Genomic DNA, 24,855 nt, shown 5'->3' on the forward strand with positions numbered 1-24,855 from the left:
GCTGGAGAAACACACTTGGGGGTTTTCAATGCTCAGTCTCTATTTAAGCCCTGAAACTGGCTTGGGTCTCTCTAGGCAATAAGGCTAGAGAGAGAAAAGAAGAGATCTGAAGACCCAGTCCCGGGGCATTTCCACATTTGGAGGACATGGTGATGAAAGAAACAGGCAAAGGAGGCTGAGGAGGGGTCCCAGTGTTTCCTCCCCTTCCCTGAAAGCCCCCAGACCCAGCCTGTGGACCTGCCCAAGAAAGAAAGAGGGAGAAAAAAAAATAAGCCCTTCTAACTTGGATTGGGAGTCAGAGGGGAGGTAGTACATGATGTGGGGGTTGAAATCAGAGCACTGGAAAAGGCCAGATTTGGACACACAGGATTTACAAAAATAGCCGTTAAACAGCCTCTTCTCAAGTTGATGAGCTGCTAGAAAAAGCCTCACTAAATTAAAGGGTTGTGCTGTCTCTGCACTAGATTCCTGGCTCCCCTTTCCCTACTATCTGCTTCAGCCCCTCCAAGGAAGTCCCACAGCCTCCCCTCTCTCATTCCTTTTTTTCCCCTTCTCCCTCCTTGCCTAGAGATGTACCCTGGGAGGTTCCAGTGCAAGCAGAGAGCTGCGAAACGGAGGAGGGCAGGAGGCGTGATAGCTCCTCTCCCTCAGCCGCGCCCTGGGCCCTACTTTCCGCCCCTGTCTAGGAGCCGTGGGGGATCCCGGAGGGTCCCTCCTGCTGACAGCTGCCCCAGCATCTACCTCCACCTCCTCTTGACAGTGCGGGTCGGGGAAGTGCAGGGCCTAGGGTTTCTTGACTTCAGTTCCTCTCCCCTGAGGAACGAGGCCCACATTCATGGCTAACCAAGACTGGCCTTAGTGGCTTCGCCCCTGCTGGGCCTCCACTCCCTCCTCAGCCTGAGCTGGGAAGGACTCCTGTCTCCTGGCTGCCCCAGCACCTATGGCTCCTGGCGGGGGTGCATTTCAAGATATTCAGGGAGGAGGAAGCTGAGCCTAGGTCTGCAATCTCTTACTGAAAAGAAATTTATAAAATGCGTAAGGCATAGCACTCACGCAGCCTGCGCTGACTGGGTGACCACCCCACTGCAGGTGAGGAGGTGGGGGCTCAGGGAGGTCGAGAGGAGCAGAGGAGGACCCAAGCCCAGCTCTGCTTGCCCCTCGGCCCTGGATCTTTCTATTGTTGTGGGGGCCTCTGAGGCTTTGTTATTCATTCACCCATTCCTCTAGAACACCAGGAGCCCGGTCCCTGGGAAGCTTGGGTCCAGTAGTGGCCCCAGAGAAGACAGGGCAGGGGCCCAGAGGGGTGCAGAGGAGCTGGGGAGGGGATGACACTGGTTTGCTTGCGGGGAACAGGGGAAGCGAATGGGGCGCTCTGCTGGGAGGGACTGAAACCTACTGGGGCTGGCTTAAGTCACAGCTGGGACCTGACTCCCGGGAGAGGCGAGGTAGGGAGGGCAGCAGGACCTGAGGGAGGGGACCGCCCTTTCTCCCTCTCGGGTCCTAGCTTAGGGCCTGCCTTCTGCCTCCTGCCCTCAGCCTCCCGCCCTCAGCCTCCCGCCTTCCCTCGCTCAGATCCAGCGGGTGGACTGGGCGCAGTCCGGGTCTCGGGCCAATCCTAGAGTTGATTGGTCTGCCTGGGTTCAGGTGTCCACCTCGGTCCAATCAGCTGTGGCGGGGGCGTGGCTACACATCACGTGCAGGTGCCCAGGGCCCTCCCAGGGTCCAGAGGCGGCAGGCGTCGGGGGGCAGCGCCCGGGGAAGGGACTGTCAGGGACTGGAAGCCCAGGGCCGAGGGGGGTGTCAGGGCTGCAGGCGGGCGCCCGGAGGGGGCGTCGCTACGCCAGGACCCAGAGGGGACGCGGCCCTGCCTGTCGCTGCGCGGTGCCATCTCGCTCCGCTCTCACCTGGAGCGTGAGGAACTTTCCCGGAGGAGCCTCGCTCTCCTCACAGCTCCCTCTTTCCTTCTTCGCTTTCCTCATCACGCTGGTGCTGGTTTAATTCATTTGTCAAGTTCCTCGAGGGTCGTCGTTGTTCCTACTGGAAAGACAGTTCCCAGGGGAGGGGGCCCTGTCTGTCTCTTTCCCAGCCAAGAGGCTGCTGGGCCTGGGAGGCGCTCACCGTTGGGGGAGTAGGAAGTTATATTTTATTAAAGTAGTTATTAATATTATTAACAGCAGTTAACATTAATTGAGCACCCAGTGTGTGTGGGCCCCGTGCTGACAGCCTCTCACCCGCTGTCGCATTTGATCCCCACAACAGCCCCTGGCAGAGGTGACAGTGCTGTCACCTTGTTACAGATGAGGGATCTGAGACCCTTAGAAGCAAAGCGCCAGACCACATGGGTAGCCAAGCCAGGACTTGAGCCCAGCCTATCTGACTCCAGGTTCATCCTCAGAACCATGGTGCCATGCTGCCCTGCTGTGTGCCAGGCCTTGTGCTGGGAACACAGATGGAGGATGCACTGTTCAAGTGGGGCCCATGGTGAGTCAGGGAGTTGAACTTTCATTACAATGGGTAATGAAAGGTGTTGGTGTTTGGCTGGGTCCCCTGTCTGGACCTCACTCAACGGATGGGGAAACTGATGTCCAGATTAAGGAAGGGGCTTGCCTGATGCGACAGAGCTCATGTCCTACAGGCAGGACGTGAGAGATGAAGGGGGGTGGTCAGAAGCTGTGGGTCCCTCTGGTGGTGTTTGTTCTCCAAGGATGCAGAGCTGAGGGGCTCAGACCCTTGGCTGTCCAGGGCCCAGCACAGTCTTGGGTGGAGTGCCAGGCTTACTGTGTGGGCTCCAGGGGGATTAAGTGAGTAGCCAGTCACCTGTGGGTGGATGGAGAGGAGATGGGAGGGAAAGAGCTACTGCCTTGAATTCAGGTCATGTGGACATGATGTCAGGGCAGGTGGTTGGAAAAAACAAAACAAAACAAACGAACAAACAAAAAAAACTATAGGAAACTACAGAAACAACAACTCAACCTTACAGAGTATTTTTCTACATATTTGGTGGGTACTGAAGACCTAGAACTTTCTAAAGGTGAAATGTTGTGAAGTTGTCACTTTGTAAAGAAGGAGTCAGTAGGGCCCGTACCAGTAGGGATGGAGGTGGCTTTTGTCCCTGATCCCCCCTGGGAATCCTCTGCACTCCCAGGAAGGGTGGTGATGAAGGTCTCTGTGATTGGCTAGTCTAGTGGAACTGAGAGGGGCTGCACGATAGCATTGACCTCCTTGGATTTGTCTTGGCTGCCTGGAGATAATGGCTTTTCCCCCAAAGCGCTTGCATTCTCCAGAAGGGACCTTGTCTGGTTGTCTCCTGCTGGTCCCCAGGCTTAGCATGGTGCTAAGTAGTGTGCAGTGGATGAATGAATAAGTGCAAGATCCTTTACCTTTGCCCTGACACTTGTTCAAGTACATACCCAGGGCAGGGGCTATATAGCTAGTTGTACAAGGTTTACACAGCACTCACTTAAGACTGGAACTCCTCTTCCTGGGCCCACAGAGCAGCCCAGAAAAGGAGAGGTGCCAAACTCTGCAGTGCAGTGGGTGGAGGCTCTGGAAACAGAGAGGGTCTGGGTTTCAACCAGCCTGGGCAACAAAGTGAGACTCAGTCTCTACAAAAAGAAATAAACATTGGCCGGGTGTGGTAGTGTGCACCTGTAGCCCCATCTACTTGGATGCTGAGGTGGGAGGATCCCTGGAGCTCAGGAGTTTGAGGCTGCAGTGAGCTATGATCGAGCCACTGCACTCTAGCCTGGGCGACAAAGGGAGGCCCTGTCTCAAAAGAAAAAAAAAACAACAAAAACAAAACAAAACAAAACAAAAGACAGAAAGAGAGAAAGAAAAGAAAAGAAAGTATTTCATTGTGGGCAGCATGCTAAACTTCTCTGAGTCTCAGTTTCCTTTTCTATAAAATGCTACTTCAGAGGCTGTTTTCAAGAATTAGGAAAAAGAAAAGCATGTGGACCACTTAGCACAGAGCTGGAGAGCTGGGCATGTAGTAGACAACCAAGGAGTGATATTATTTAGGATGATAATGATGATCGGCCATGGGGGCAGGGGCCTCACCTGTCTTGTTCACTGTGGCATCCCTGCGCCTGCCCTGGCCTGGAACATGGTAGGTGCTCAGTGCATGGGACTGTAGCCCCCAGACTCCACTGCCAGCAGTCTGGGGTCTTCTCTGTGCAGTTGGATGGATCCTCCTTGATCCCCTTTCCACCAGAGACAGCAGCAGACTCTCAAGGAAGGAGCCATTTCACGGGATTCTCAGTCTCTCTTTTTCCCTTCAGCGCCGATCCATTTCCTTATTGACTTCAGTGGCTTTGTGTGCCAGCTTGTCTCTGGCACAGCTGGTGGCAAAATGACAGGGAGTCAAGGTCTCCATGCCCTTTGCTCCAGCTTTTATCCACTTGATTTCATGGGGCTGGAGCCGTAACTGCTACTCAGCTGGAGAAATGTCAAAATGATGTTGAATCACAGGATGCAGGCAGGTGACAGGAGAACACTTGTCACCCACCTCTTGGCTGTTGCCTGGTCCCAAGCCCACAGCAGGGAGGGATCATTGTTCCCTGAGGGTCCAGCTTATTTTATCTGTGCTCCTCCATAATCACAGTCTTGGAAGCAATTTTCTCGAGGTGAGAGCTGGCGGTGGCCAGGCGCACGCGCTCATAGGTTGTAGTCGAGGATGGCTGGCATGGCAGGCCCGGGGGCTTTGTGTGAGGATGGCACTGCGGTGGAGAATCCTGGGGAATGGACTAATCACAGGCAGTTGCTGGGCTGGTTTTTGTTAGTTTTTTAAAATACGAAAGTGATGCAAACTCACTGTTAAAATTCAAGCAACGTAGAAGAGTGTAAGGATTTTAAGTGTTTTGTTCCCCAAGCCTGAAACCCACCTCCTGGATGAGATACTGCAGATATTAATTACAGTGAGCTTGCTGAATCATGCCCATGGGTAGACCCCTGCAGATTCACTACATCCTTCAGTCCTGTCATCAGCACTACAAGGTCGATTCTGCCATGGTCCTGTTTTAAAGGACAGGTAATGGAGGCTCAGAATATTACAGTGACCCCCCAAGGCCACTCAGCTGATTTCAGAGCAGGGACTGAACCCAGCTCTGTGTGTCTTCAAGGGTATATCCAACCCGCCTCTGCCTCCACAGTGGTTTGGCATCTGTTGTTTTCCCCTAAGTATATGATAACTTGTCTTTCCTTCACAAACATGAGATCATACCCTAAGCATCATTTGCAGCTTGCTTTTTCATTTGAGAGTATTTTCCTATTTGGATCTGTCCCATTTATTCAGTGGCTGCCTCGTAATCTTTTGTCAGAGGCACCAGCATTTATTTAGCTGGTTCCTTCCCAGTGGATGTTTAGGTTGTTTTTGAGTTTTCTGCTATTACTGGCAATGCTGCAATACACATAATCCCCTGACTTTTTTTTCAAATCCTAATTTTGACTATGCAAGTGCTAGATGCATATATTCTCTTTGTCGTATAGTCAAACAATTTAGATAAAAAGTTGCCTGAGCTACGCTCCTCCACATTTGAATCCCTTCTCCATAATAGCCACTGTTATCAGGGTGGCATATAATCCTTATAGACCCAATTCCTATGCATTTATATGCATACATATGCATGCATTTTTATTATGGGTGTTTTAGAAAACATCATGCAATATGTATTTTTGTGCATCTGCCTTTTTTTAACATTAGTAATATCCTAGACATATTTCCATGTCAGTACATATAGAACTACTCCATTCTTCTTCCTCCTCCTCCTCTTCCTCTTCCTCCTCCTCTTCCTCTTCCTCTCCTCCTCCTCCTCCTCTTCCTCCTCCTCCTCCTCCTTCTTCTTCTCCTCCTTCTTCTTCGAGTTGGAGTCTTGTTCTCGTCGCCCAGGCTGGAGTGCAGTGGGGCAATCTCAGCTCACTGCAATCTCCACCTCCTGGGTTCAAGTGATTCTCCTGCCTCAGTCTCCTGAGTAGTTGGGATTACAGGCACTCACCACCATACCTGGCTAATTTTCATACTTTTAGTAGAGACGGAGTTTCACCATGTTGTCCAGGCTGGTCTCAAACTCCTGACCTCAGGTGATCCACCTGGCTCAGCCTCCCAAAGTGTTGGGATTACAGGCGTGAGCCACTGTGCCTGGCCAAGAACTACCCCATTTTTCTTAATGAGGCCATATATCATGTTCCATGGCATCGACGTGTCATCTTTTAAAAAATGATTTTCCCATTATGAAATATTTAGGTTCCTTTCATTTTCTCCTTCTCTGTAAAAAGTACTGCAATAAGTACCCCATGCATGTTTCATTGCATTCATATTGGAGTTTTTCTCTGGTGTCGATACTCAGAAGTGGAATGGCTGAGTTGAAGGGTTTTCCAGGCAAGGTCTTGTCTGACCTGTCCACAGTGTTGCAGGATCCCTGGGGTGTTGCTTTTCTGGCTGTAAACCTCTGGGGCTGGTGGCTCCTCTGCCCAAGTTTTGCTTGGGCCCACTGGGCTTGTTCTGCCCACTTGGCCTAGCAGGCTGGGCTTGGCTCATGCTCCCAGCCTGGGTTCCATGATTGCCAATGGTGAGCAAGGCATGCAGCAGCGAGGGGTGTGTGAGTGAGCAAGTGTGGGGTCTGGCCACTGTGCACAGTTGGGCATGTTGGCTGCTGCAGTGGGGCAGGCACCTCCAGGTACCTCTCTGCAAGTCTGCAGCTGGACCAGGTACACAGCAAACAGCTTCCATGGCTTGGAGACTCCAGGAACTGCAGGGCCCCAAAGAGGGAGTCACAGCCCTGGCTTTGGAAGCTCCCAGGTCTGCATTCCCTGAAGGGCCACAGCTCTTCTCTCCTTCTCTTCACTTGTAACATGGTGAGCAAGGGACATGTTTCAGCCCTGTTTGTGTTATAGCTCTTTCAGCCCTGCCATTTGGCAGGTCCTGAATTCTTATCCTGCGTCCAGGATGAAAGAGATGCATGGACAAGTGGAGGGTGAGCAAGGTGAAGAGGAGCTTTATTGATTGACAGAATAGCTCAGAGGAGGCCCTGGAGTGGGTAGCTCCTTTCTGCAGGCAGGTCGTCCTGTCATTCTCTGCAGCTCTCAGCAGAGAGGAGGCCCTGGAGTGGGTAGCTCCTCTCTGCAGCTGGTTATTTCAGTGTCTGCTCAGCTCTGGCTGAGTCCAGGGCTTTTACGAGACTCAGAGGTGAGGAAGCGTGTGCTGATTGGTCCATGGGTAGCCATGGGCAGGCCCAGAAAAGGCAGAAGTTCCCACTCTAGTCCATGGGACCGGCAGCCTGGCCCCCAGCCTTCAGGCTCTCCCTGACTTGAAGGTGGGGCCTCATCAGGAACCTGCTACCTTCTGTCCAGGAACCTGTCTGCCTCCTGCTGTTGCTAATGGCACCTAGGCTGTAGGTGCCAAGAAGGCACCTGCAGACCAGCCCTGAACTGCTCTCAGCACCCCCACACCCATCCATTGGCTTCCCTCCTATGCTCATCAGTGCCCAAAGTCCAGAGGGAGCCAAGGTGTCAGGGGACTGGCATGTCAGCACTGCCCCAAGCACATGCACACCCAGCTGGGCTGTGACAGCGCCCAGGCTCAGTGCTGACTTTGCTTCAAGATTGGAATGGGCGCTGACAGCAGGCGGAAGCTAGGCAGTGGGAGCAGGTATTTCCAACTCTGCAAGGACAGGAGCTGCCTTCCTGGGCCCCCAAGAGTGCACGGATGCCTGGGTCCACAGCTGCGATTTGGGTGGCTGCAGCTGTGCCCAGTTTGGGTTGGGGTGCGGGACCCCTGCCTGCTCCATGGAGCAGGAGACAATGGGTCTGCAGCCACAACTAGGGCTGCTGTGGCTGTATCTGGGGAGCTCCTGGCCCACGAACTTGGAAGGGGTGAGGCTCCCACTTGTCCCTAGCCTCTGCCGGCACCATGGAGTATGTGGTCCCAGCTGTGCCTCACTGCTGCAGCCAGTGTAATAGCAGTGGCTGCTCTAGATGTGCTGTCACTGTCATCAACAGGAGGAGACTGGGGAAGATCTGGGTTGTGAGTTCCAGGTTGCTGTTTGCTGCAGGCAGCATGAGGTGACATGGCTGAGGATCTGGCCTTTGCTTAATGGTCCACTCTCTGTGTCCATGTTTATGGACAGCTCTTGGTGACACTGCCAACTCTGGGTAAGATTTCTTGGTTGTGTGGCTCTTTGGAAAGAATTGTCAGAACAACCCTGTGGGCCATCTATTGGGCCAGCCCCACACACCATTTGGCTCCCTCCCTCTTCCCTCTTGTACTGACTGGTGGTTGGATTGACTGATCCAGGTTGACTGGCAGTTTTGGTAGTTTCTCAGCCCATTTCTACTAGCTAGCCCTGGGAAAATTTGGGGGAAGATGTGCATTAAGTTGTTTAACTACCAGCCATTGCTAGCACCTCCTTTATGCTAGGATGGTGGCTCAGAAAGACCTCTGCTCTCACGAGTTGCAGTTCAGTGTGGGAGACACGCTTGTACCGGCTGACAAGGGCTGTGACAAAGGTAAGTGCAGAATTCTGGGGGGATGCATAAGGGGAGTTCTGACAGTGTCTTGGAGGAGTGGTCCAAGAACGTTCCTGTTATAGGCGATAACAGTGGTGTCCTAAAGGACAAGTGAGTGCTTATACCTAGAACATCTGTTTGGTTTTTCTTTATGTGTTTGCTGGCTATTCGTTGTTCATTTTTATCCTGTTTACCAAGCCTCCTCCTTCATCTGGTAATGGTCTTTCCATGTTTGTTCTGTCAATTACAGCTTTTCAACCCCACCCTAGCCCACTTGGATCACAGGGTGGGCGTGTGACCCAGGCCTGGCCAATCAGAGTCCTGAATCCTTAAGCCACAGTAACTGCCTCACCATGGGCCAATCCAAGCCTCCCGTGGGATTTTCTGCTGGAGTTGATGGAAGACACCTGCCCTGGCCTCATGGGGCATGCCCAGGTGTGGTGGGAGAAACTGAGGCCACTTTGCAAAAAGAACCAGACAGAAAGATGAAAGATATGTAGAGAGAAAATCCTGGAGCACTAAGATCTGATTCTAGAAGACTTTTCTTTTACACCCGAGCATCTTGGTCGGCACTAGGGCCAATCATCCCCATTCTAAAGGCCTCAGCTGCTGGACTGGGGTCTGTTGCTGTGGTCTGAGGTCCTGACAGATACTGGGAGTGGGCTCATGAGGTTCTGAGTGCTCTATATGGGCAGAAAGCAGGACAACTGGGTATGAGGGTGTCCTCTGACCCAGTACTGACTTCAGTATCTTTCTATACTCGGTTCACTCTGTCCTCTAAAACCCAAATAAAACACGACACTCTCTCTTAGAAGCTTTTCAATGGCTCCTCATTTTCTTTAGGATAAAGCCCAAACTCCTTAGCCTGCCATGCTGGGCCCTGCTTGGATTGTCCCTTGCCTGTCATCCCTCACTGACCAGAGCCTAGGCTCCAGCCACACCAGCCTTCCTTCCACTCCACACCCAGGCCATTCCCTCCTCCCAGCCTTTGCACATGCTGTTCTTCCAGCTTGAAAAACATTTCCTGCACTTTTCTACCTCACCCTCACTCCCATTCTTCTTTACCAGGATGACTCATGCTCCTTTTCCAGTTTAGAAGTAAATACCCCTTCCTCCAGGAAGTCTTCCTGCTCTCCTGCTCTGAGTCCCCACAGCACAGCATCATCTAGCTCTATGGCAATTATTTAATGACTTATTTCCTTCAATGGACTCTAGGCTCTAGGAAAGTGAGTTCACATCCACCTTGTTCATTATGGTACCCCAGCTTTGATCACAGTGTTAATGAATACGTGGAAATTAATCAACAAGTGAGCCCCAGTTCAAGGGGCATGAGGTGTGGTGGAAACAACTCAGTTTTGGAACAAGACAGACCTGGGTTCAGATCCTGCCTGCGTAGTTTATCTCTTGGGAAATCACTTCATCTTTCTGAGCCTCAGTTTCCTCAAATGCCCACCTGTTAGCAATTAAACAAATGTATTTTTTAAGAGTTAGATGTCTCACTATATTGCCCAGGTTGATCTCGAACTCCTGGGCTCAAGCAATCCTCTAGCCTTGGCCTCCCAAACTGCTGGGATTACAGGTGTGAGCCACAGCCCCTGGACTGTGTTGGCTATTATGAAAGACAGTGAAGGAGATAGCGTTTGCAAAACTCAAAAGTATGAAGCAAATGTTAAGCTTTCTTTTGAAAGTAACATGTCAATGACACCTCATAAACAGAAATTGTTGTGACATATTGGTAGTGTTTTTCCACTTCGGATTGACAATAACAAATGCCTGAACTGTAAGGGAGTGAAAAAAGAAGGATGCACAATCCAAGAGCTACGACATGCCAAGGTCTGAGATAAACAGGTTGTATATGTAGTATTCATTTTCTCTGGAAACGGCTTCTGTAACTTTTATTGGAGTCATTGCTAGGTATTTTATGCTTGCTTTTTTTTTCTGTTGTATATGGTGTTTTTTTCATTTACTGATGCATGGAAATGTAATTCAACATATATATTGATTTTGTATCCAGTAAACATGTTAAACTTCTTTATTAATTGTTTACTTATCTGTAGATTATTTCAGAATTTCCACATAGACAACCACATCTGCAAATAGTGACAGGTTTTTTTTTTTTTTTGTTCCTTATACCTTCAATTTTTTTATTTCTAACTTTTCTAGGAGTGATACTAGGAGTGATCAGTGTTGTTGCTGATTTCAAATGGAAAGCTTTGAGCTTTGTGTCATAATGTATGATGTAGGTAAGTTTTCATAGATGCTGTTTATCTAGCTAAGCAAGTCCTGTTTAATTCTTAGTTAGGAATTTGCTCATGAAAATATATTGAATTTTATTTGCAGCTATTAAAATATTCATATGTTTTTTCTCCTTTAATCTGTTAATATGATCTGCATTAATTTTCTGATATTAAACCAACCTTACATTCCTGGGATAATACCAGCTTGGTCATGATACACTTACACTGCTGCATTTCTTATGCTAATATTAGGTTCAGGACTTTCATACTTGTGTTCTTGAGTAAACTTGGCCTGTAATTTCCCACTCTCATATTGTTCTTGCCTGACTTTGGTGTCAAGGTTTTCTTAACCTCATAAACTACAAGTGTATTTGAAATATTAGATTTATTTCTGTCTGGTGTGTTTAGAAAGCATGTTATAGAATCATCTGGGCCCAGTGTCTTTGTGGGACGGTTTCTATTCCTAATCCAGCTTTTTAAATGGTTACATGATTGCACAACTTTTAAAATGCCTTTTTGAGTCAGTATGCGTAAGTCGTATTTTTATAGGAATGAGTCAGTGTCATGTGCTTTCAAATGTACTGTTATAAAGTTGTTCTGGATGTGTTTCTATTTATTTATTTAATCTCTGTAGCTTCTATGATATGGTCTCTTTCCCTTTATTAATGCTGTTTCTTTGTGCCTTCTCTTGCTGTTTATGTTTTTCTTTTCTCATTTCAGTCATGTGTGGGCCTTCTCTTTATTTAGTCTTTTCCAAGAACCAGCTTTTGGCATTGTTGATCTTGTCTATCATATGTTTGCTTTACCTTCTCTATGCCTTAGTTTCCCCATCTATAAAAATAGGAACAGTAACAATATGCATTCCATATACTTGTAAAGATGAACAGAGTTAATACATATCAGCATTGTGCTTGGCACATAATTGCTTTATGTGTTTGCTTTCACTTCTGTTTTTGTTAATAATTTATTTCTTTCAAATTTCTCTTCCTAAAGATCTTTTTTTTTTAAGAGACAGGGTGTCACTCTGTCACCCAGGCTGGAGTGCAGTGATGTGATCATAGCTCACTGCATCCTCGAACTCCTCGGGTCAAGTAATCCTTCTGCCTCTGCTTCATGAGTAGCGGGGACTACAGGTGCATGCCACCACACCTGGCTAATTTGTAAATTTTCTGTCAAGATGGAGTCTTGTTATGTTGCCCGAGCTGGTCTTGAACTCCTGGTCCCAAACGATCCTCCCACTTTGGCCTCCCAAAGTGCTTGGATTACAGGCATGAGCCACCACACCAGGCTGTCTTTTCTTAAATTTCTTTAGGTTTATTCTGTTCTTCTCTTTCTAATTCTTAATCTAGATGCTTAGCTTATTGAATTTGAGTGGTTTTCTTTTCTAGTGTGAGCATTTAAGGCTGTACTCTTCTAAATACAGCTTTTACTGCATCCAACATGTTTTAATGTTTTGTAGCATCATTATTGTTTTTCTGTATATTTAAACATTTCCATTATTATTTCTATTTTTATTTTGAAGTGTTGAGGAATATGTTGTAATTTCTAACCACATAAGCATTTTTTTACTGTTTAAATTCATTTCTAACTTAATTGTTTTGTGATCTGAGACTGTGTACAAATCCTTTGATGTTTGTGGAACGTACTTTATGCTGGTCAGGCCTTCAGTCTATAGGATAATAAGGGAATAGACCTATCTATTCTCCAAGTGGTTAACCTAGCTGTTTTAAGATGCCTACTTAATTTAACAAGGTTTAACATTCACCAGTATTTGTATACTTTTCCCAAACAATACAAGAGTCCTCTAGAATGTGCTGATCACCTTCTCCCAACCTACCTGGGCTTTTAATCTCATATTTTAATTCTTTCTTGTTTATTTTTAACCTCCCAAATTAGACATTATTGTTATTATTTCTTACATTTAATGGTAGCTCAATCCCCATATGGTTATTACATATTTCCTCATCAATCCATTTTGTCTGTCAGTCCTTATATTGGAACTTATTTTCCTTCTACTTAACCAACTTCCTTTAGAATTTACCTCTCCTGAGGGTAAGCTTCTTTTTTGCCTGAAAAAGGCATGTTTTAGAATTTACTTCCTGCTGATGACAGTCTCTGTTTGTCTGAAAATGTCTTTATTTTGCTATCCTTCTTAAAAAATAGGTTTGCTAGACTTCTATGTTAACAGTTAATTTTTCTCAGCACAATGAAAATAGTATTTTACTGTGTTTTTCTAGCTTCCATCATTGCTGTTTAGAAGTCAGCCATCCTTGTTTTATGGACATCTGTATTTTTTTTCCTCTGGCTGTTTTTAATATTTTCTTTCTCTCTTTCTTTTGGTACTCTGCAGTTTTATTATATGTGTTTCAGCATGGGTCTCTTTTTAAATTTATCTCATTTAATGTTTTTGGGATGAAAATTGTTGTCTTTCAACAAGTCTGGATAATTTTCTTCAAGTATTTCTTCATTTCCTTTGTCCCTATTATCCCCTTCAGAACCCTGATGGGATTATTGATTCAGCTTTTTCACTTATTCCCCACGTCTCTTAGTCTTTCTTTCATATTTTTATCTCATTATTTTTCTGTGCCACATTCTTCAGCAATATCTTTCAGTTCACTAATATTCTCTTCAACTGTTTCTGGACTGCCATTTTCCTTCTTTCTAAAATTTGCTTAGTCATTTTTCTATAGTCTCTTATTCCTTGCTTATATTTTCAATCTTCTCTTTTATTGCATTATATATATTAGATATAGCTCTTTTATAGCTTATGGCTAGTAAGTCCAACATCTGGGGCTGTCATGGGTCTGATATTGTTGTCTGCAGTTTACGTGGGCTCTCGCTCATGGTGCTTTGTTTCCTTGTGTGTTCTGTGAACTCATGTTCCTTAGAGGTTGCGTTCTTTCAACTTGTATTTGTTGTTGCTCATCACCTGGGGCCACTAGCAACTCAGAATCACTTTTTTTTTTTTTCTTTGAGATGGAGTCTCACTCTGTCTCCAGGCTGGAGTGCAGTGGCACAATCTTGGCTCACTGCCTCCTGGGTTCAAGCCATTCTCTTGCTTCAGCCTCCTGAGTAGCTGTGATTACAGGCTCGTGCCACCACTCCCAGCTAATTTTTGTATTTTTAGTACAGATGGGGTTTCACCATGTTGGCCAGGATGGTCTCGATCTCCTGACCTTGTGATTCTCCTGCCTCGGCCTCCCAAAGTGCTGGGATTACAGGCATAAGCTACCACGCCCGGTATAGAATCACTTTTTATTAAATGTTCTATTTGAAGTTTTGGTCATGCATGTCATAAATTTGACTCCAAATCCACATGAAATACAGTCTTATTTTTTTTTACACAGTATTTCCTCTGTTTACCTGGCACTGAATTTGAGACAGACATGTTTTCTTGCTGCTCCTCTCTTTACAGCATGTTTATTTATTATTCAGTCATTCACAAAGGGTGTAGTCCTTTGGGGTTCTCATTTTATGCTGACTCTTCTATTAGGCCCATCACCATGGTTGGCTCTAGGCTTTATCTCCTATGAATGTCTCCGGGGTTTTGTGAAACTTTGGGGGAAATATGCTAGTTTGGGTGCTTTTCACTGCCTAGGAATCCTTCTATCTCTTTGTTTTTGGCCTCTTAGAATTTCATAATTTTGTGCCAGTTCACCGATGCCTTTAAGAAGATGAAAAAGAACTTTATCCAGCATTGAGTTGTTTGCATGGGGAGAGTTTAGGGTATCTGGTTGACCACACTGCCAAGAACAGAAGTTCAGGTGGGTCATCTGAGCTGAGCTTTGAAGGGTGGATGGGAATTTTCCAAGTAAAGTAGGGAGTGGGGAGAAAGCGAAGCCTGGAAAGGGAACAGCAGGGTGAAAATGGGGCATGGGGGCAGGAAACTACACAGTGTCTTCTGGAAAGGGAAAATGGGTCAAGACTTGTCTCATAGCAGGTGCTCAGAAAGAATTTGTGGTTATCTGACTGTGTGAGTGCATTCAGCTAAGGACACGTGCTCAGAAGATTGCTTAGAAGTGAGGCTGGAGAAGCACATCAGGGCTGAATCATGACGGGCCTTAATGCCTGACAAATGGACTAAATGCAGAGGGATAAAATATTGAGAAACCTAAATCCTAAGGAATAGGCAGAGAAAGAAGATTCTGCTGAGAAGACTGAGGAAGAGTGGCCTGAGACACAGGAGGAGACTGCGGAAGACCTCGATAAGGGCTGAGGTGGGGTGATTGCGGAGAGCATCTCCTACCAAACAGCCTTGTACTCGGTTGGGGAACTGGGGAGGGACGTGCTGAGTAACTTAACTGACAGGACACTGAGCATATATCTATATTAAGACAAATATGAATATCTTATGAAATGAAACATCAATGGTTCATAGTATTAGAGATAAAATATAACTCAGTGCTTGTTTTCATCAGGGCTCTCCAGAGAAATAGAACCAATATATACATATATGTGTGTGCATGTGTATATACACATACACACATATATAGATACTATGTATATGTATCTATATACATATCAACATAGTATTATAGATACTTTAGTATCCACAGTACATAAATACCGTGTGTGTGTGTGTGTGTGTGTGTGTGTGTGTGTGTGTGGAGGCTTGGCAAGTCCAAAATCTGATGGGTGGGCTGCCAGGCTGGAGACTCAGGGAAGAGCTGCTCTCTGGGTCCGCTAGCAGTATTCGTTCTTGCTCAGGGGAGCAAGTCATTCTTTATCCTACTCAGGCTTCCGACTGATGGGATGAGGCCCACCCACATTCTGGAGGGCAATCTGCTTTACCAGAAGTCCACCAATGTAAATGTTAATCTCATCTAAAAAGTACCCTCAGAAACACCCAGAACAATGTTTGACCAAATATCTGGGCACCATGGCCCAGCCAAGCTAATCCATAAACTTAACTACTATGGTGCTTGAGGGCATCAGCTTTGGTTAAAACCCCTGAGCCCAGTGTGGTCTACTCTTCTCCGCTTTTTGGAGAAAGCATGTGGAAAGCATTGCTCCTGCCCCCGCTGTCCTGAGGCTGAGTCCTGGAGGAGGTAGAAGAGCCCCCCATGTCGCAGGCACAAATCTCAGTTCAGAAGTCCATGAGACGTGGCTTGTTGTCTTTTCTTGTGATCCTGACACATCCAGATCCTACCCCAGGGTGTGTCTCACTCCTGGGCCCGTTCACCATCTTGGCATCTGTAGAAGCATCCCCTGCCCTCCCCTCGGCCACCGAGTCATGCAGGGAGCTGGGCTTGATCTGCCTGCAGGCCTGCTTCGAGACAGCCTCATTGGGCCTCTTCTATGCCACACCAGGTGCAGAAAACCCTGTGTGGCCTCCTGCAGCCAGCCACAGCCCCTGGACACCTCAGCGTCCCTTTCTTCCTGGGACTCCAGCAGGGAAAGCTGCTCCACGCCCCTCTACTCTCAGATCCCACACACCATCTGACGGTGAACATGTGGTTTCCTTCCCAGGCATAACTCCAGGAGGCAGGTGGGAAGGAAGCCCCCAGTGTAGGAGTCCATTCTGTATTCAACAGGTATTGATTGAGTGCCTCCCTTGGGGAAAATAAAATGACAAAAGGTCCTTGCCCTTACATAGCATAGTCTAGTGATGGGCAGGCAGATTGTAAATACCATAGAAAGTAAAACTGCAGAGTATCTTGGCAGACGATGACCATGATGAAACATTGTGATGCAGGATGAGGGAGCAGGAATTGTTACCAGGGCAGTCCTGGAGAAACACAGCAGAGGGAACAAAACACGTGAAAGAGCTCATTATTTTCTTAAGCAGTAGATGGCTGAAAAAGCTTGATATTGTCTCTTCAATAGTTTCTTTCAGTCTCTTTAGCTCTAGCTAGCTTACAAGGACTGCAGATGCCCTGGGAACTTCAGGACCCTTCACCAATTATCGGAGGACGAGAAGGCCTGCTGGAAACTGGAACAAACCAGAACTAGTGACTCCTTTAGATCATTAGCATATCATTATAATACTAAATCCCCACCCATAGAAGAAAAGCACTGCCATTTTCTGAACATGTGTCTTATGAAGAGACATGTTTATGATTTGTGCCTGCAAATCTAAAGTTATTCCCTGCACATACTTGCAACTGCCCCCCTTCCCCATATCTAACTCCTTAAAGTTCCCTAGCTTCCCACAGCTTGGCGGGGAGGAGGTGTCTTGGGAGCAAGAGCTCACTCCTCCTTTGCCCAGCCAATAAATCCTGCTTGCCATTTTTTTTTTTTTTTTTTTTCCCCCAAGATGGAGTTTCGCTCTTGTCACCCAGGCTGGAGTGCAGTGGTGCCATCTTGGCCCACTGCAACCTTGGCCTCCCGGGTTCAAGCAATTCTCCTGCCTCAGCCTCCCAAGTAGCTGGGATTATAGGTATGCACCACCACATGTGGCTAATTTTGTATTTTTAGTAGAGACAGGGTTTCATCATGTTGGTCAGGCTGGTCTCGAACTCCTGACCTCAAGTGATCTACCTGCCTCAGCCTCCCAAAGTGTTGGGGTTACAGGCGTCAGACACCACCCCTGGCCAATCCTGCTTGCCTTTTAAAGAAACTAGATGTTCTTTCTCTGCAACTGACACAAAGTAGGGAAACAACTCAGTTTACCAGAGACAGGACTGCTGGCTCAAGGAGGACAGAAGTGTCGTTGTAAAGATGGTGGCCTGGTCAGGGAAGGCCTCCTTGAGAGGGTGACGTTTGACCAAAGGCTGGAAGTGGGTAAAGGAGAAAGCCGTGCAGAAGTCTAGGAAAAGGGTGCTTCCTGCAGAAGGAACAGCTGGTGCCGAGGGCCTGGAGCAGGAGCGCATCTGGAGTGTTCAAGGCCCATGAAGGGTGGTGAGACTGTAGGTCAATGAGAGGGTGGAGAGTTCCTGTGGGAATAGGAGGCTAAGAGGTAAAGGAGGCCAGAGCGTGGGGAGACCTCTTAGGCTCCTGTAAGCACTTAGCTTTGACTGAGTGAGGATGATCACCTGAGGCTCTGAGGAGGGGGCCGACACGATCTGACTTAGGTCTTCAGGGGCCGCTCTGGCTGCTGTGAGGGCAGATTATAGGGGCACAAGGGTGGAGGCAGGGAGCCCAGAGAGAAGGCCACAGCAGTAACCTGGGGGAGGATGATGGGGGCTTGGTAGGCCATGTGGCAGTGGTGGGGACCACATCTGAACTCTTGGCGAGCGCCTCCCCAGCTCTCCATATCCTCACTCCCCCAACCAGGGGCATCTTTCTCCTGCCCCTTGGACAGCCCTGCTCAGAATCCTTGTGTGTGCTTTCACATCTATTGTCAACACCCTGGGGGCCTAGATTTTTGTAACTTAATAGGCAGAGGAGGTTCACTTTATACTCAGTTTCCTGCTAAAAGTCCTGGCTTGGAGTCAGCAGGGCCTGAGCGACCTAACCGTGGCCTGAAACATAGTTGAGGGATATCTGGAAATCATAGGAGAAAACATTGGTTGCTATTTCAAAGGCATTTTCCTTGCAGAAATGAAGGGGTTCATGGTAAAGACCTCAGTGGCCAGAGAAAGAAGCATCTGAGACAGGTTCTTTTTTTTTTTGAAACAGGTTCTCATCCTGTTGCCCAGGCTGGAGTGCAGTGGCGCAATCTTGGCTCATTGCAGTCTCCACTTCCCAGGTTCAAGGAAATCTCATGCCTCAGTCTCCCGAGTAGCCGGGATTACAGGTGTGTGCCACCATGCCCAGCTAATTTTTGTATTTTTGGTAGAGATGGGGTTTCACCATGTTGGCCAGGCTGGTCTTGAACTCCTGGCCTCAAATGATCTGCCCACCTTGGCCTCCCAAAGTGCTGGAATAGAGGCCTGAGCCACCGTGTCCGGCCTGAGACAGGTTTTTAGACCTCACCAGAGGAACTTCCTTCCTCACCAGAGCGTCTGGGTCTGCAGCCAAGCATGCAGAGTGGGTGGAGCCTGCTCATAAAGGCGGAGGGCTTGTTAGGTGTGTCCAAGGAAGGTCCACGTAATTCTCTCCAGCAGTGGTTGGAGACCAAGTGTTCCGTCATTTTCCACTCCCCCGCTCCCTTCTATCCTTCCATTTGATGAAGCGCAGTGACTATAAACACAGACCCTGGAACTTGGCAGCTTGGATTCACATCCTGTCCTACAGGATCCTGGAGGGGCTGAAAGCAGAGAGGGCAGGAGGGATAAAGAGAGAAGATGCAGACCTTGGGCTCCAGCTCCTGCGGGGATCCCTACCTCCAGTCAGGCTCGAGCTGGAGCAGAAACAGTGTGGCTTGACCAGACTGGACCTGTCAATGCTGACAAGTGGACAGGATTAACACAGGGTTGCTGGTGTGTTTGCGGGGTCCACAGAGCCCAAAGACCCATCTGGAATGTCCTCGAGGGACGGGGTGGGCATTAGGCAGAGCACGTTGGCAGGCGGAGGTTGTGGTGGTGGGGTTTATATCCTTTCTGTTTATCCCTTGGTCAAGTTCAACCCATTCAGTAGATTGGTTACATATATATTTTATGTTTTTAATAAGGCATGAACTCATTAAAAGATCCCCTATGCTTCTCCTCCCAAAATTTAGGCATAAATATGTTTATCACAGGGCTACTTAAAATAGCAAAAAAAAAAAAAAAAAAAAAATTGAGAAAAGAAAAAAGGAACAACCTAAAACTGTGGACCACCCAGAATATTCCACAGGCAATGAAAACATTGTTTACATTCATGCTAGATGGGAAACGCTTAATGCTATAATATGAGTTTTTAAAAAAAATCCCTAGGATGTTAAATTATACATACATATCAATAATAACTATGCCTGAAAAACTGATTTTAAAATACTCAAAGAAATGCAACCAAATGTTAGAAATACACCTTTGGGTGTTGAGAATTCACATTAAAAAAAACAAAACAATCCAAAACACTTTTTTTTGTTACCAGAGTGTGCTAATTTAATTTGAAAATGAGTGTTGTTATTGTTACTGTTTTTCTGACTAATAGAAGCTTTCAAACATTTCAGAAATACCCAGTGTAGAAAATAAACATCGCTCATCTCCTTTGCCCTCCCGACACCCACCATTCAAGAGTTGGCAGTTTGGTTTCCAGACCCCCGGAGTCTTTTATTTTTATAAGAATGTGATCCCATTTTATGCACTGTTACTCAATTTTCTTTTTTTCTCTTCTAATTGGTCTTGGAAACGTCTCTCTGACAGCCTGTATAGATCTGCCTCATTAAAAAAACCAACTGCATTTCTTTCCTTCATGTGGATGCTCCGTGTTTCACTAACTAGTCCCCCATTGATGGACATTTGGGCGCATTTCAGTGTCTCCCTGTTTTTACAAACAGTGCTCCTAGGAACATTCTTATATGTACATTTCCTGGCATTTAGCGTATATTTCTGTAGGGTAAATTCCTAGATATGGGCTTGCTGGGTCAAAAGGTATATATATTTTAACTTGGATCACTATTACTGAATTGTTTTCCAAAATACTGTACCAACTTATACTCTCACCAGCTCTGTCTGAGGGTGCCTGGGTATTGTTTTTATGATGGAGATAAAAATAATAAAATAAAGTTGGTATTAGTTTTTAAATTTTTCAAAGGTTGTCCCTAAGCCTCCCTACTCCCATTCTCTTGGGCTCTGCTCCCCTCACCTTCTCTGAGCTGGGGGACTGGTTGCTCAGCTTCTGCATCCCTCGGGCTTGTATCCAGGGTCTGAAGTTCTGGGCAATTCAGGCCCTGGATGCATTCCTCTTCATCCTCCGCAGGTGGGCCCTGGCTGCTGTTTTTAGGCTCATCAGTTCTGGACTGCAGGTGTTTCCCTGTCTCTCGCCCTGAGGGATTGGCTGGGGAGGCAGCCTGAGTGTCCCTGGCATCTTGAGGGGCTTGGGAGTGGAGCTGGTTTCTGTTCAAGCTCCAACACTGAATGGGAATCAAGGTGGGCAGGGGAAGGTGCCCTGGCTCCAAGTGCAGGGCTTGTGGGTGAGAAGGTTAGCCCAGCCCAGAGACTTTAAGTGATTCTTCCAAAGTCACACAGGAGGTGTTTTGAATCGACAACTCAAACCCACTTGCAGAAAAGAAGTGCCAGATCTCCAAGATGAGCACTCAATACACAGATGGGGAACCTGAGACACGTGACCTTGGGTCACACAATGAGAAAGTGGCAGAGGCTGGCTTAGATCTAGGCCTCCTGATCCATGGCCAATCGCTTATTCTAAGCAGAGGGATGGGATTTACTGGGGACAGAAGGGAAAAGGGGTCTGGGGTACTGCAGGCAGAGAGGATGGTCCAGGCTCAAGGGGCCTTTCAGACACTGAATGACAGGATTTACAGGAAGTGCTCCTCACACTGGCCTGGTTGATGTGCAACACGCAGTACCTGCTGTGCCTCCCAGCTTTAATCTTGCGAACTGTCTGCTGCTCAAAGCTCTGATTATGGATGGTCAGAGCTTAAAGACCTTTATTTCTAACTTCTTTGCAGATGAGAAACCCGAGGCTCAGAGAGATCAGTAACTTGCCTAGGGTAGCATAGCAAGTGAGTGGCAGGGCTGGGATTTGAATGCAGGTCCATGAGATTCCAGGGGTCCACCCTGTACCACTACCTGTCTGCAAATCTTCCTGTTTCCCTATTAGAGGCTGCTGCCCTGCCTCAGGCCCATCTGCAGTGGTTCACTTTGGTCCATCTGTGGGTTGTGTACTTGTGGCTGGAACTGCAGGTGTGGGTGGCTGCCAGGCCCAGCTCTGTGCCTGCACTTCCCACAGCTGCTGTGTGTCCACTAACCTGATCTGGGAAGGCCCAGAGGCAGGTTCTGAGCCAGACAGGGCCAGATGCCTCCTCTGGAATCCCGATCCCTTTCCCAGGTCATGTGGAAGCAGGAGAGGGTGCTCATGCCTGCATTTTCCCCTGAACTCCACCTCCTTGCTGTCTCTGCACCTCCCTTTGTCCTAGGCCCCTGTGAGCCTCCTGAGTTCCCGACTTGCTTTTGGGTTCTGTGTTTCTGGAGTGTCAGCTCCCTGAGGACAGGGACTTTTGCTTGCCTTGTTCCCCAGAGGCTAGAACAGAACCCAGAATATAGTAGGAACTTAATAAATAGTCACTGAATGAATGAATGAATGTCTGCTTAAAGTTTCACCCATCATCGTTGTTACCTGTGCCCCCATTAACTGCCAGAGCTGTGACCCTTCTCCCCAAGATGATTTGAACTGTGTGTAACCAAGTGTGCCAGGAACTGGCTTGACCTGCTTCCAATGAGACTGAGGCTCCAGGCCCACCCCTCCCTCTAATCTGCTGGGTGTCCCTGGGCAGGTCTGTTCTTCTTCCCTGGGCCTCAGTTTCCCCATCTGTACACTGAGGGGATTATATACGGTAGTTTCCAAGGTTACCCTGTCTCCCCCAGTACTGTCTTGCAGTCTCTTTGACTCTCTGGCTCTCGGCTGCTTAACTTGACAATCGCAACCCAGTGGTCTCATCTCGCCATGCGGAGGGAGGCTACTACAGCAGTTGTTTCCCAGTGTTGAGAAGCCTGGCACGTCCGCCATTCGTGTCTAATTACTCTGGCAACTGTTTGCTGCCTCTTTAATTCCCTCGGCAAACATCCCCATTACTGGGAGTAATTTACTGGCACCGGCTTGGGCTGCGAGGCATGAACGTGCTCACTCAGCTGGGCCCTCTGAGTGGGGTGATGGGAGCCGAAGGCAGAGCGCCACCTTCCCTGGTGTCCTGGGCCTGGGGGCTCTCAGGTTTGTCCCTGTCCCCTGGAGGCACCCTCTGACCTCTGTGGGGTTTCAGACTGCAGAACGGGCAGGGCCTCCTGGTTTTTAGAGCCAGACTCTGGAGCCTGATGGATCTGGGCTTGGGTCCCAGTTCTGCTGCTTACTCACTGTGTGACCTCCAGCAAGTTCCTTCTGCTCTGGGAGCCTCAGTTTCCTCATCTGTGAAATGGGGGTGTCGGTCTGCCCAGTTGCCCTCCCCCTTCCTGCACCCTTCCTGACTCCCTTTCCATATGGCAGTGGTGGAGCCTCCCATGGTCTTACCTGGCCATGCTGCCTCCCCTGACCACAATTTCTTGGTGCATAAGGATGGGCAGCTCACCAGAGCTGGACCAGGCAGGGCCCCTGTGCCTTTGGGCACAGTGATGGACACCTGACTTGTCACTGATGCCTCAGTGAGAAAGTCGGTCCCACTGTGAGGATGTGACTTGCAACAACTTGTTTTCAGCCTGTGGTAGGAACCAATGCAGAGGTGAGGAGCCCAGCCCTGGGGGCCTCTGATTCTGCCTCCTGCTTCCTGGAGGCCCTGCTGCTTCCCACTGGGAATGCCCCCTTCGATATCAGCCAGGGGAGCTGGGTTTTTGCGTCTTCAACCAAACTAATCCTGAAAATCCAGCCCTGACAGCTATGCTTCCCCACAGGCTGTGTGAGACAGCGCAGCTGGGTGGGACCTACCCTGGGCTTGGGGATGGCGGGGGAGGTGTGGGAGGGGAGGGCTCCCGTTACCCCACAATCGATCCTTGGTACAAGGTCCCATTAGTCTGGGTGCCACTTAAGTCCAGAGCAAACACCATCCTCTGGATCTGATCAAGACTTTCACCTCCCTCAATCTGGACACTAAATCTTTACTAATAAAGCCCAGCAGAGACTAAGGCTCAGAGGGAAAGTCCTCAGTTTGGGGAAGAGGGAGGGGTTAAACCCAAGGTGTTGACAGGACAATGTACTACCCTGCCAAAGGGCTTGGGGGTGGGGACAGGAGCCTTGGACCGCACGGATGTGGGCCCGCAGATCTGGGTTAAGATCTGATCTTGACATGCCATATTGAGCAAGTTTCTCAGTCCCCCTCCACCTTCGTGTTCCTATCTCCCAGATGGAATAGTAGCGGCACCTACCTTGCGTGGATCAAAGGAGGAAAGGAGGGGAAATTGACTGGTTAAGGCTAGTGATGGGCATGTGTGAGGGGCTGTTGTCGGCTTTATGACGACAGTGGTTTGGGGCCAAGTTTATTCCCAGGAGAGGCTGGGGGTGCCCCAGGGGCAAGTGACCTTTGCATCCATTTGATTACTCACTTGCTCACTTGTTCATTCACTTATTCATTTCTTCACAATATGCATGGAGCTGCTGCCCGGGGCTCATCTGCTTTGGGCAAACCTGGCCACAGGCTCCTACTGTTCCTGAGCTCAGGGACGGGCAGGAAGGGAACTCTGACAGAAGGAACAGAGGGCTGTGCCGTGCATAGAGGCTGGAGCGGGTTGTACTGGGAAGCTCTGTAGGGGGTGGAGTGGAACTGGGGAGGGATGGGGAATCTGGTGGATCAGGGAAGAATTCCACTGCTGGTATAGAGGTCCAGTTGACAGACGTGTGAGTGGGTTCCACGCTGAGTGAGTGCCCGTGATCTCTGCCTCCCTTGCCTGGCACCCGTGCAACCCTCTGGAAGCTGCAGGGAGAGAACCCTGGGAATGAGCTCTACTTCCTGCTTCCTCCCCACCTGCAGGAGCCTCTGCCTAAGCTCTCTAGCTTTGCAAAGCAATGAACTTGGAGGTAAAGTCCTGGGCAACTTCAGAACCGCGGTTCTCTGGAGCACGTGCTTGACCAGTGCTTCTGGCTGAGTGAGACCTGCCTGAGCTCAGTTCTGGGCCCAGGGTGGCTTCTCTGTGCTCCTGAGGTCCTCTTCTCCCCACAGGCACACCTGGAGTTTTCCTGGGCCTGGTTGGCAGGAGTGTCCGCTATGGCTCACTGGTGAGGGCGAGGCGGGTTGGAACAGCAACCACTGGTTTGGGGTTTACCCTGCAGTTCATGCTGTGCCTGGCCCTGGCAGGTCCCCCCTGCTCCCCTGACCCCGGTTGGAATCTGAGTCTGGGGAAATGGAGACTCAAGGACGACGTCCCCAGAGCACCTTGCCCAGCCCAGCATGAGCCCAGAAACAGCCTTTGATTTGTGAACTGCTGGATTTAGGGTGGATTTAGCAACTGGGTTTCCAATTGATTTCCAGGGTGAGACGGATTTACAGCGGACACAGGTTTGCAGCCTTGCCGGGATCTGCAGCAGGCAGTGGCAGGAAGTTATTGACTTGACCCCCGACCCTAGGGAGGAAAAGATAAAGAGGTTAAGAAACATCCTTCTTTGTGGGGTTTATCCTGAGGCCCTTGAAATGGTAACTTCTACTTTT

The sequence above is a fragment of the Chlorocebus sabaeus genome, chromosome 20, assembly GCF_047675955.1.
Source record: "Chlorocebus sabaeus isolate Y175 chromosome 20, mChlSab1.0.hap1, whole genome shotgun sequence".
Lineage (NCBI taxonomy): Eukaryota > Metazoa > Chordata > Mammalia > Primates > Cercopithecidae > Chlorocebus > Chlorocebus sabaeus.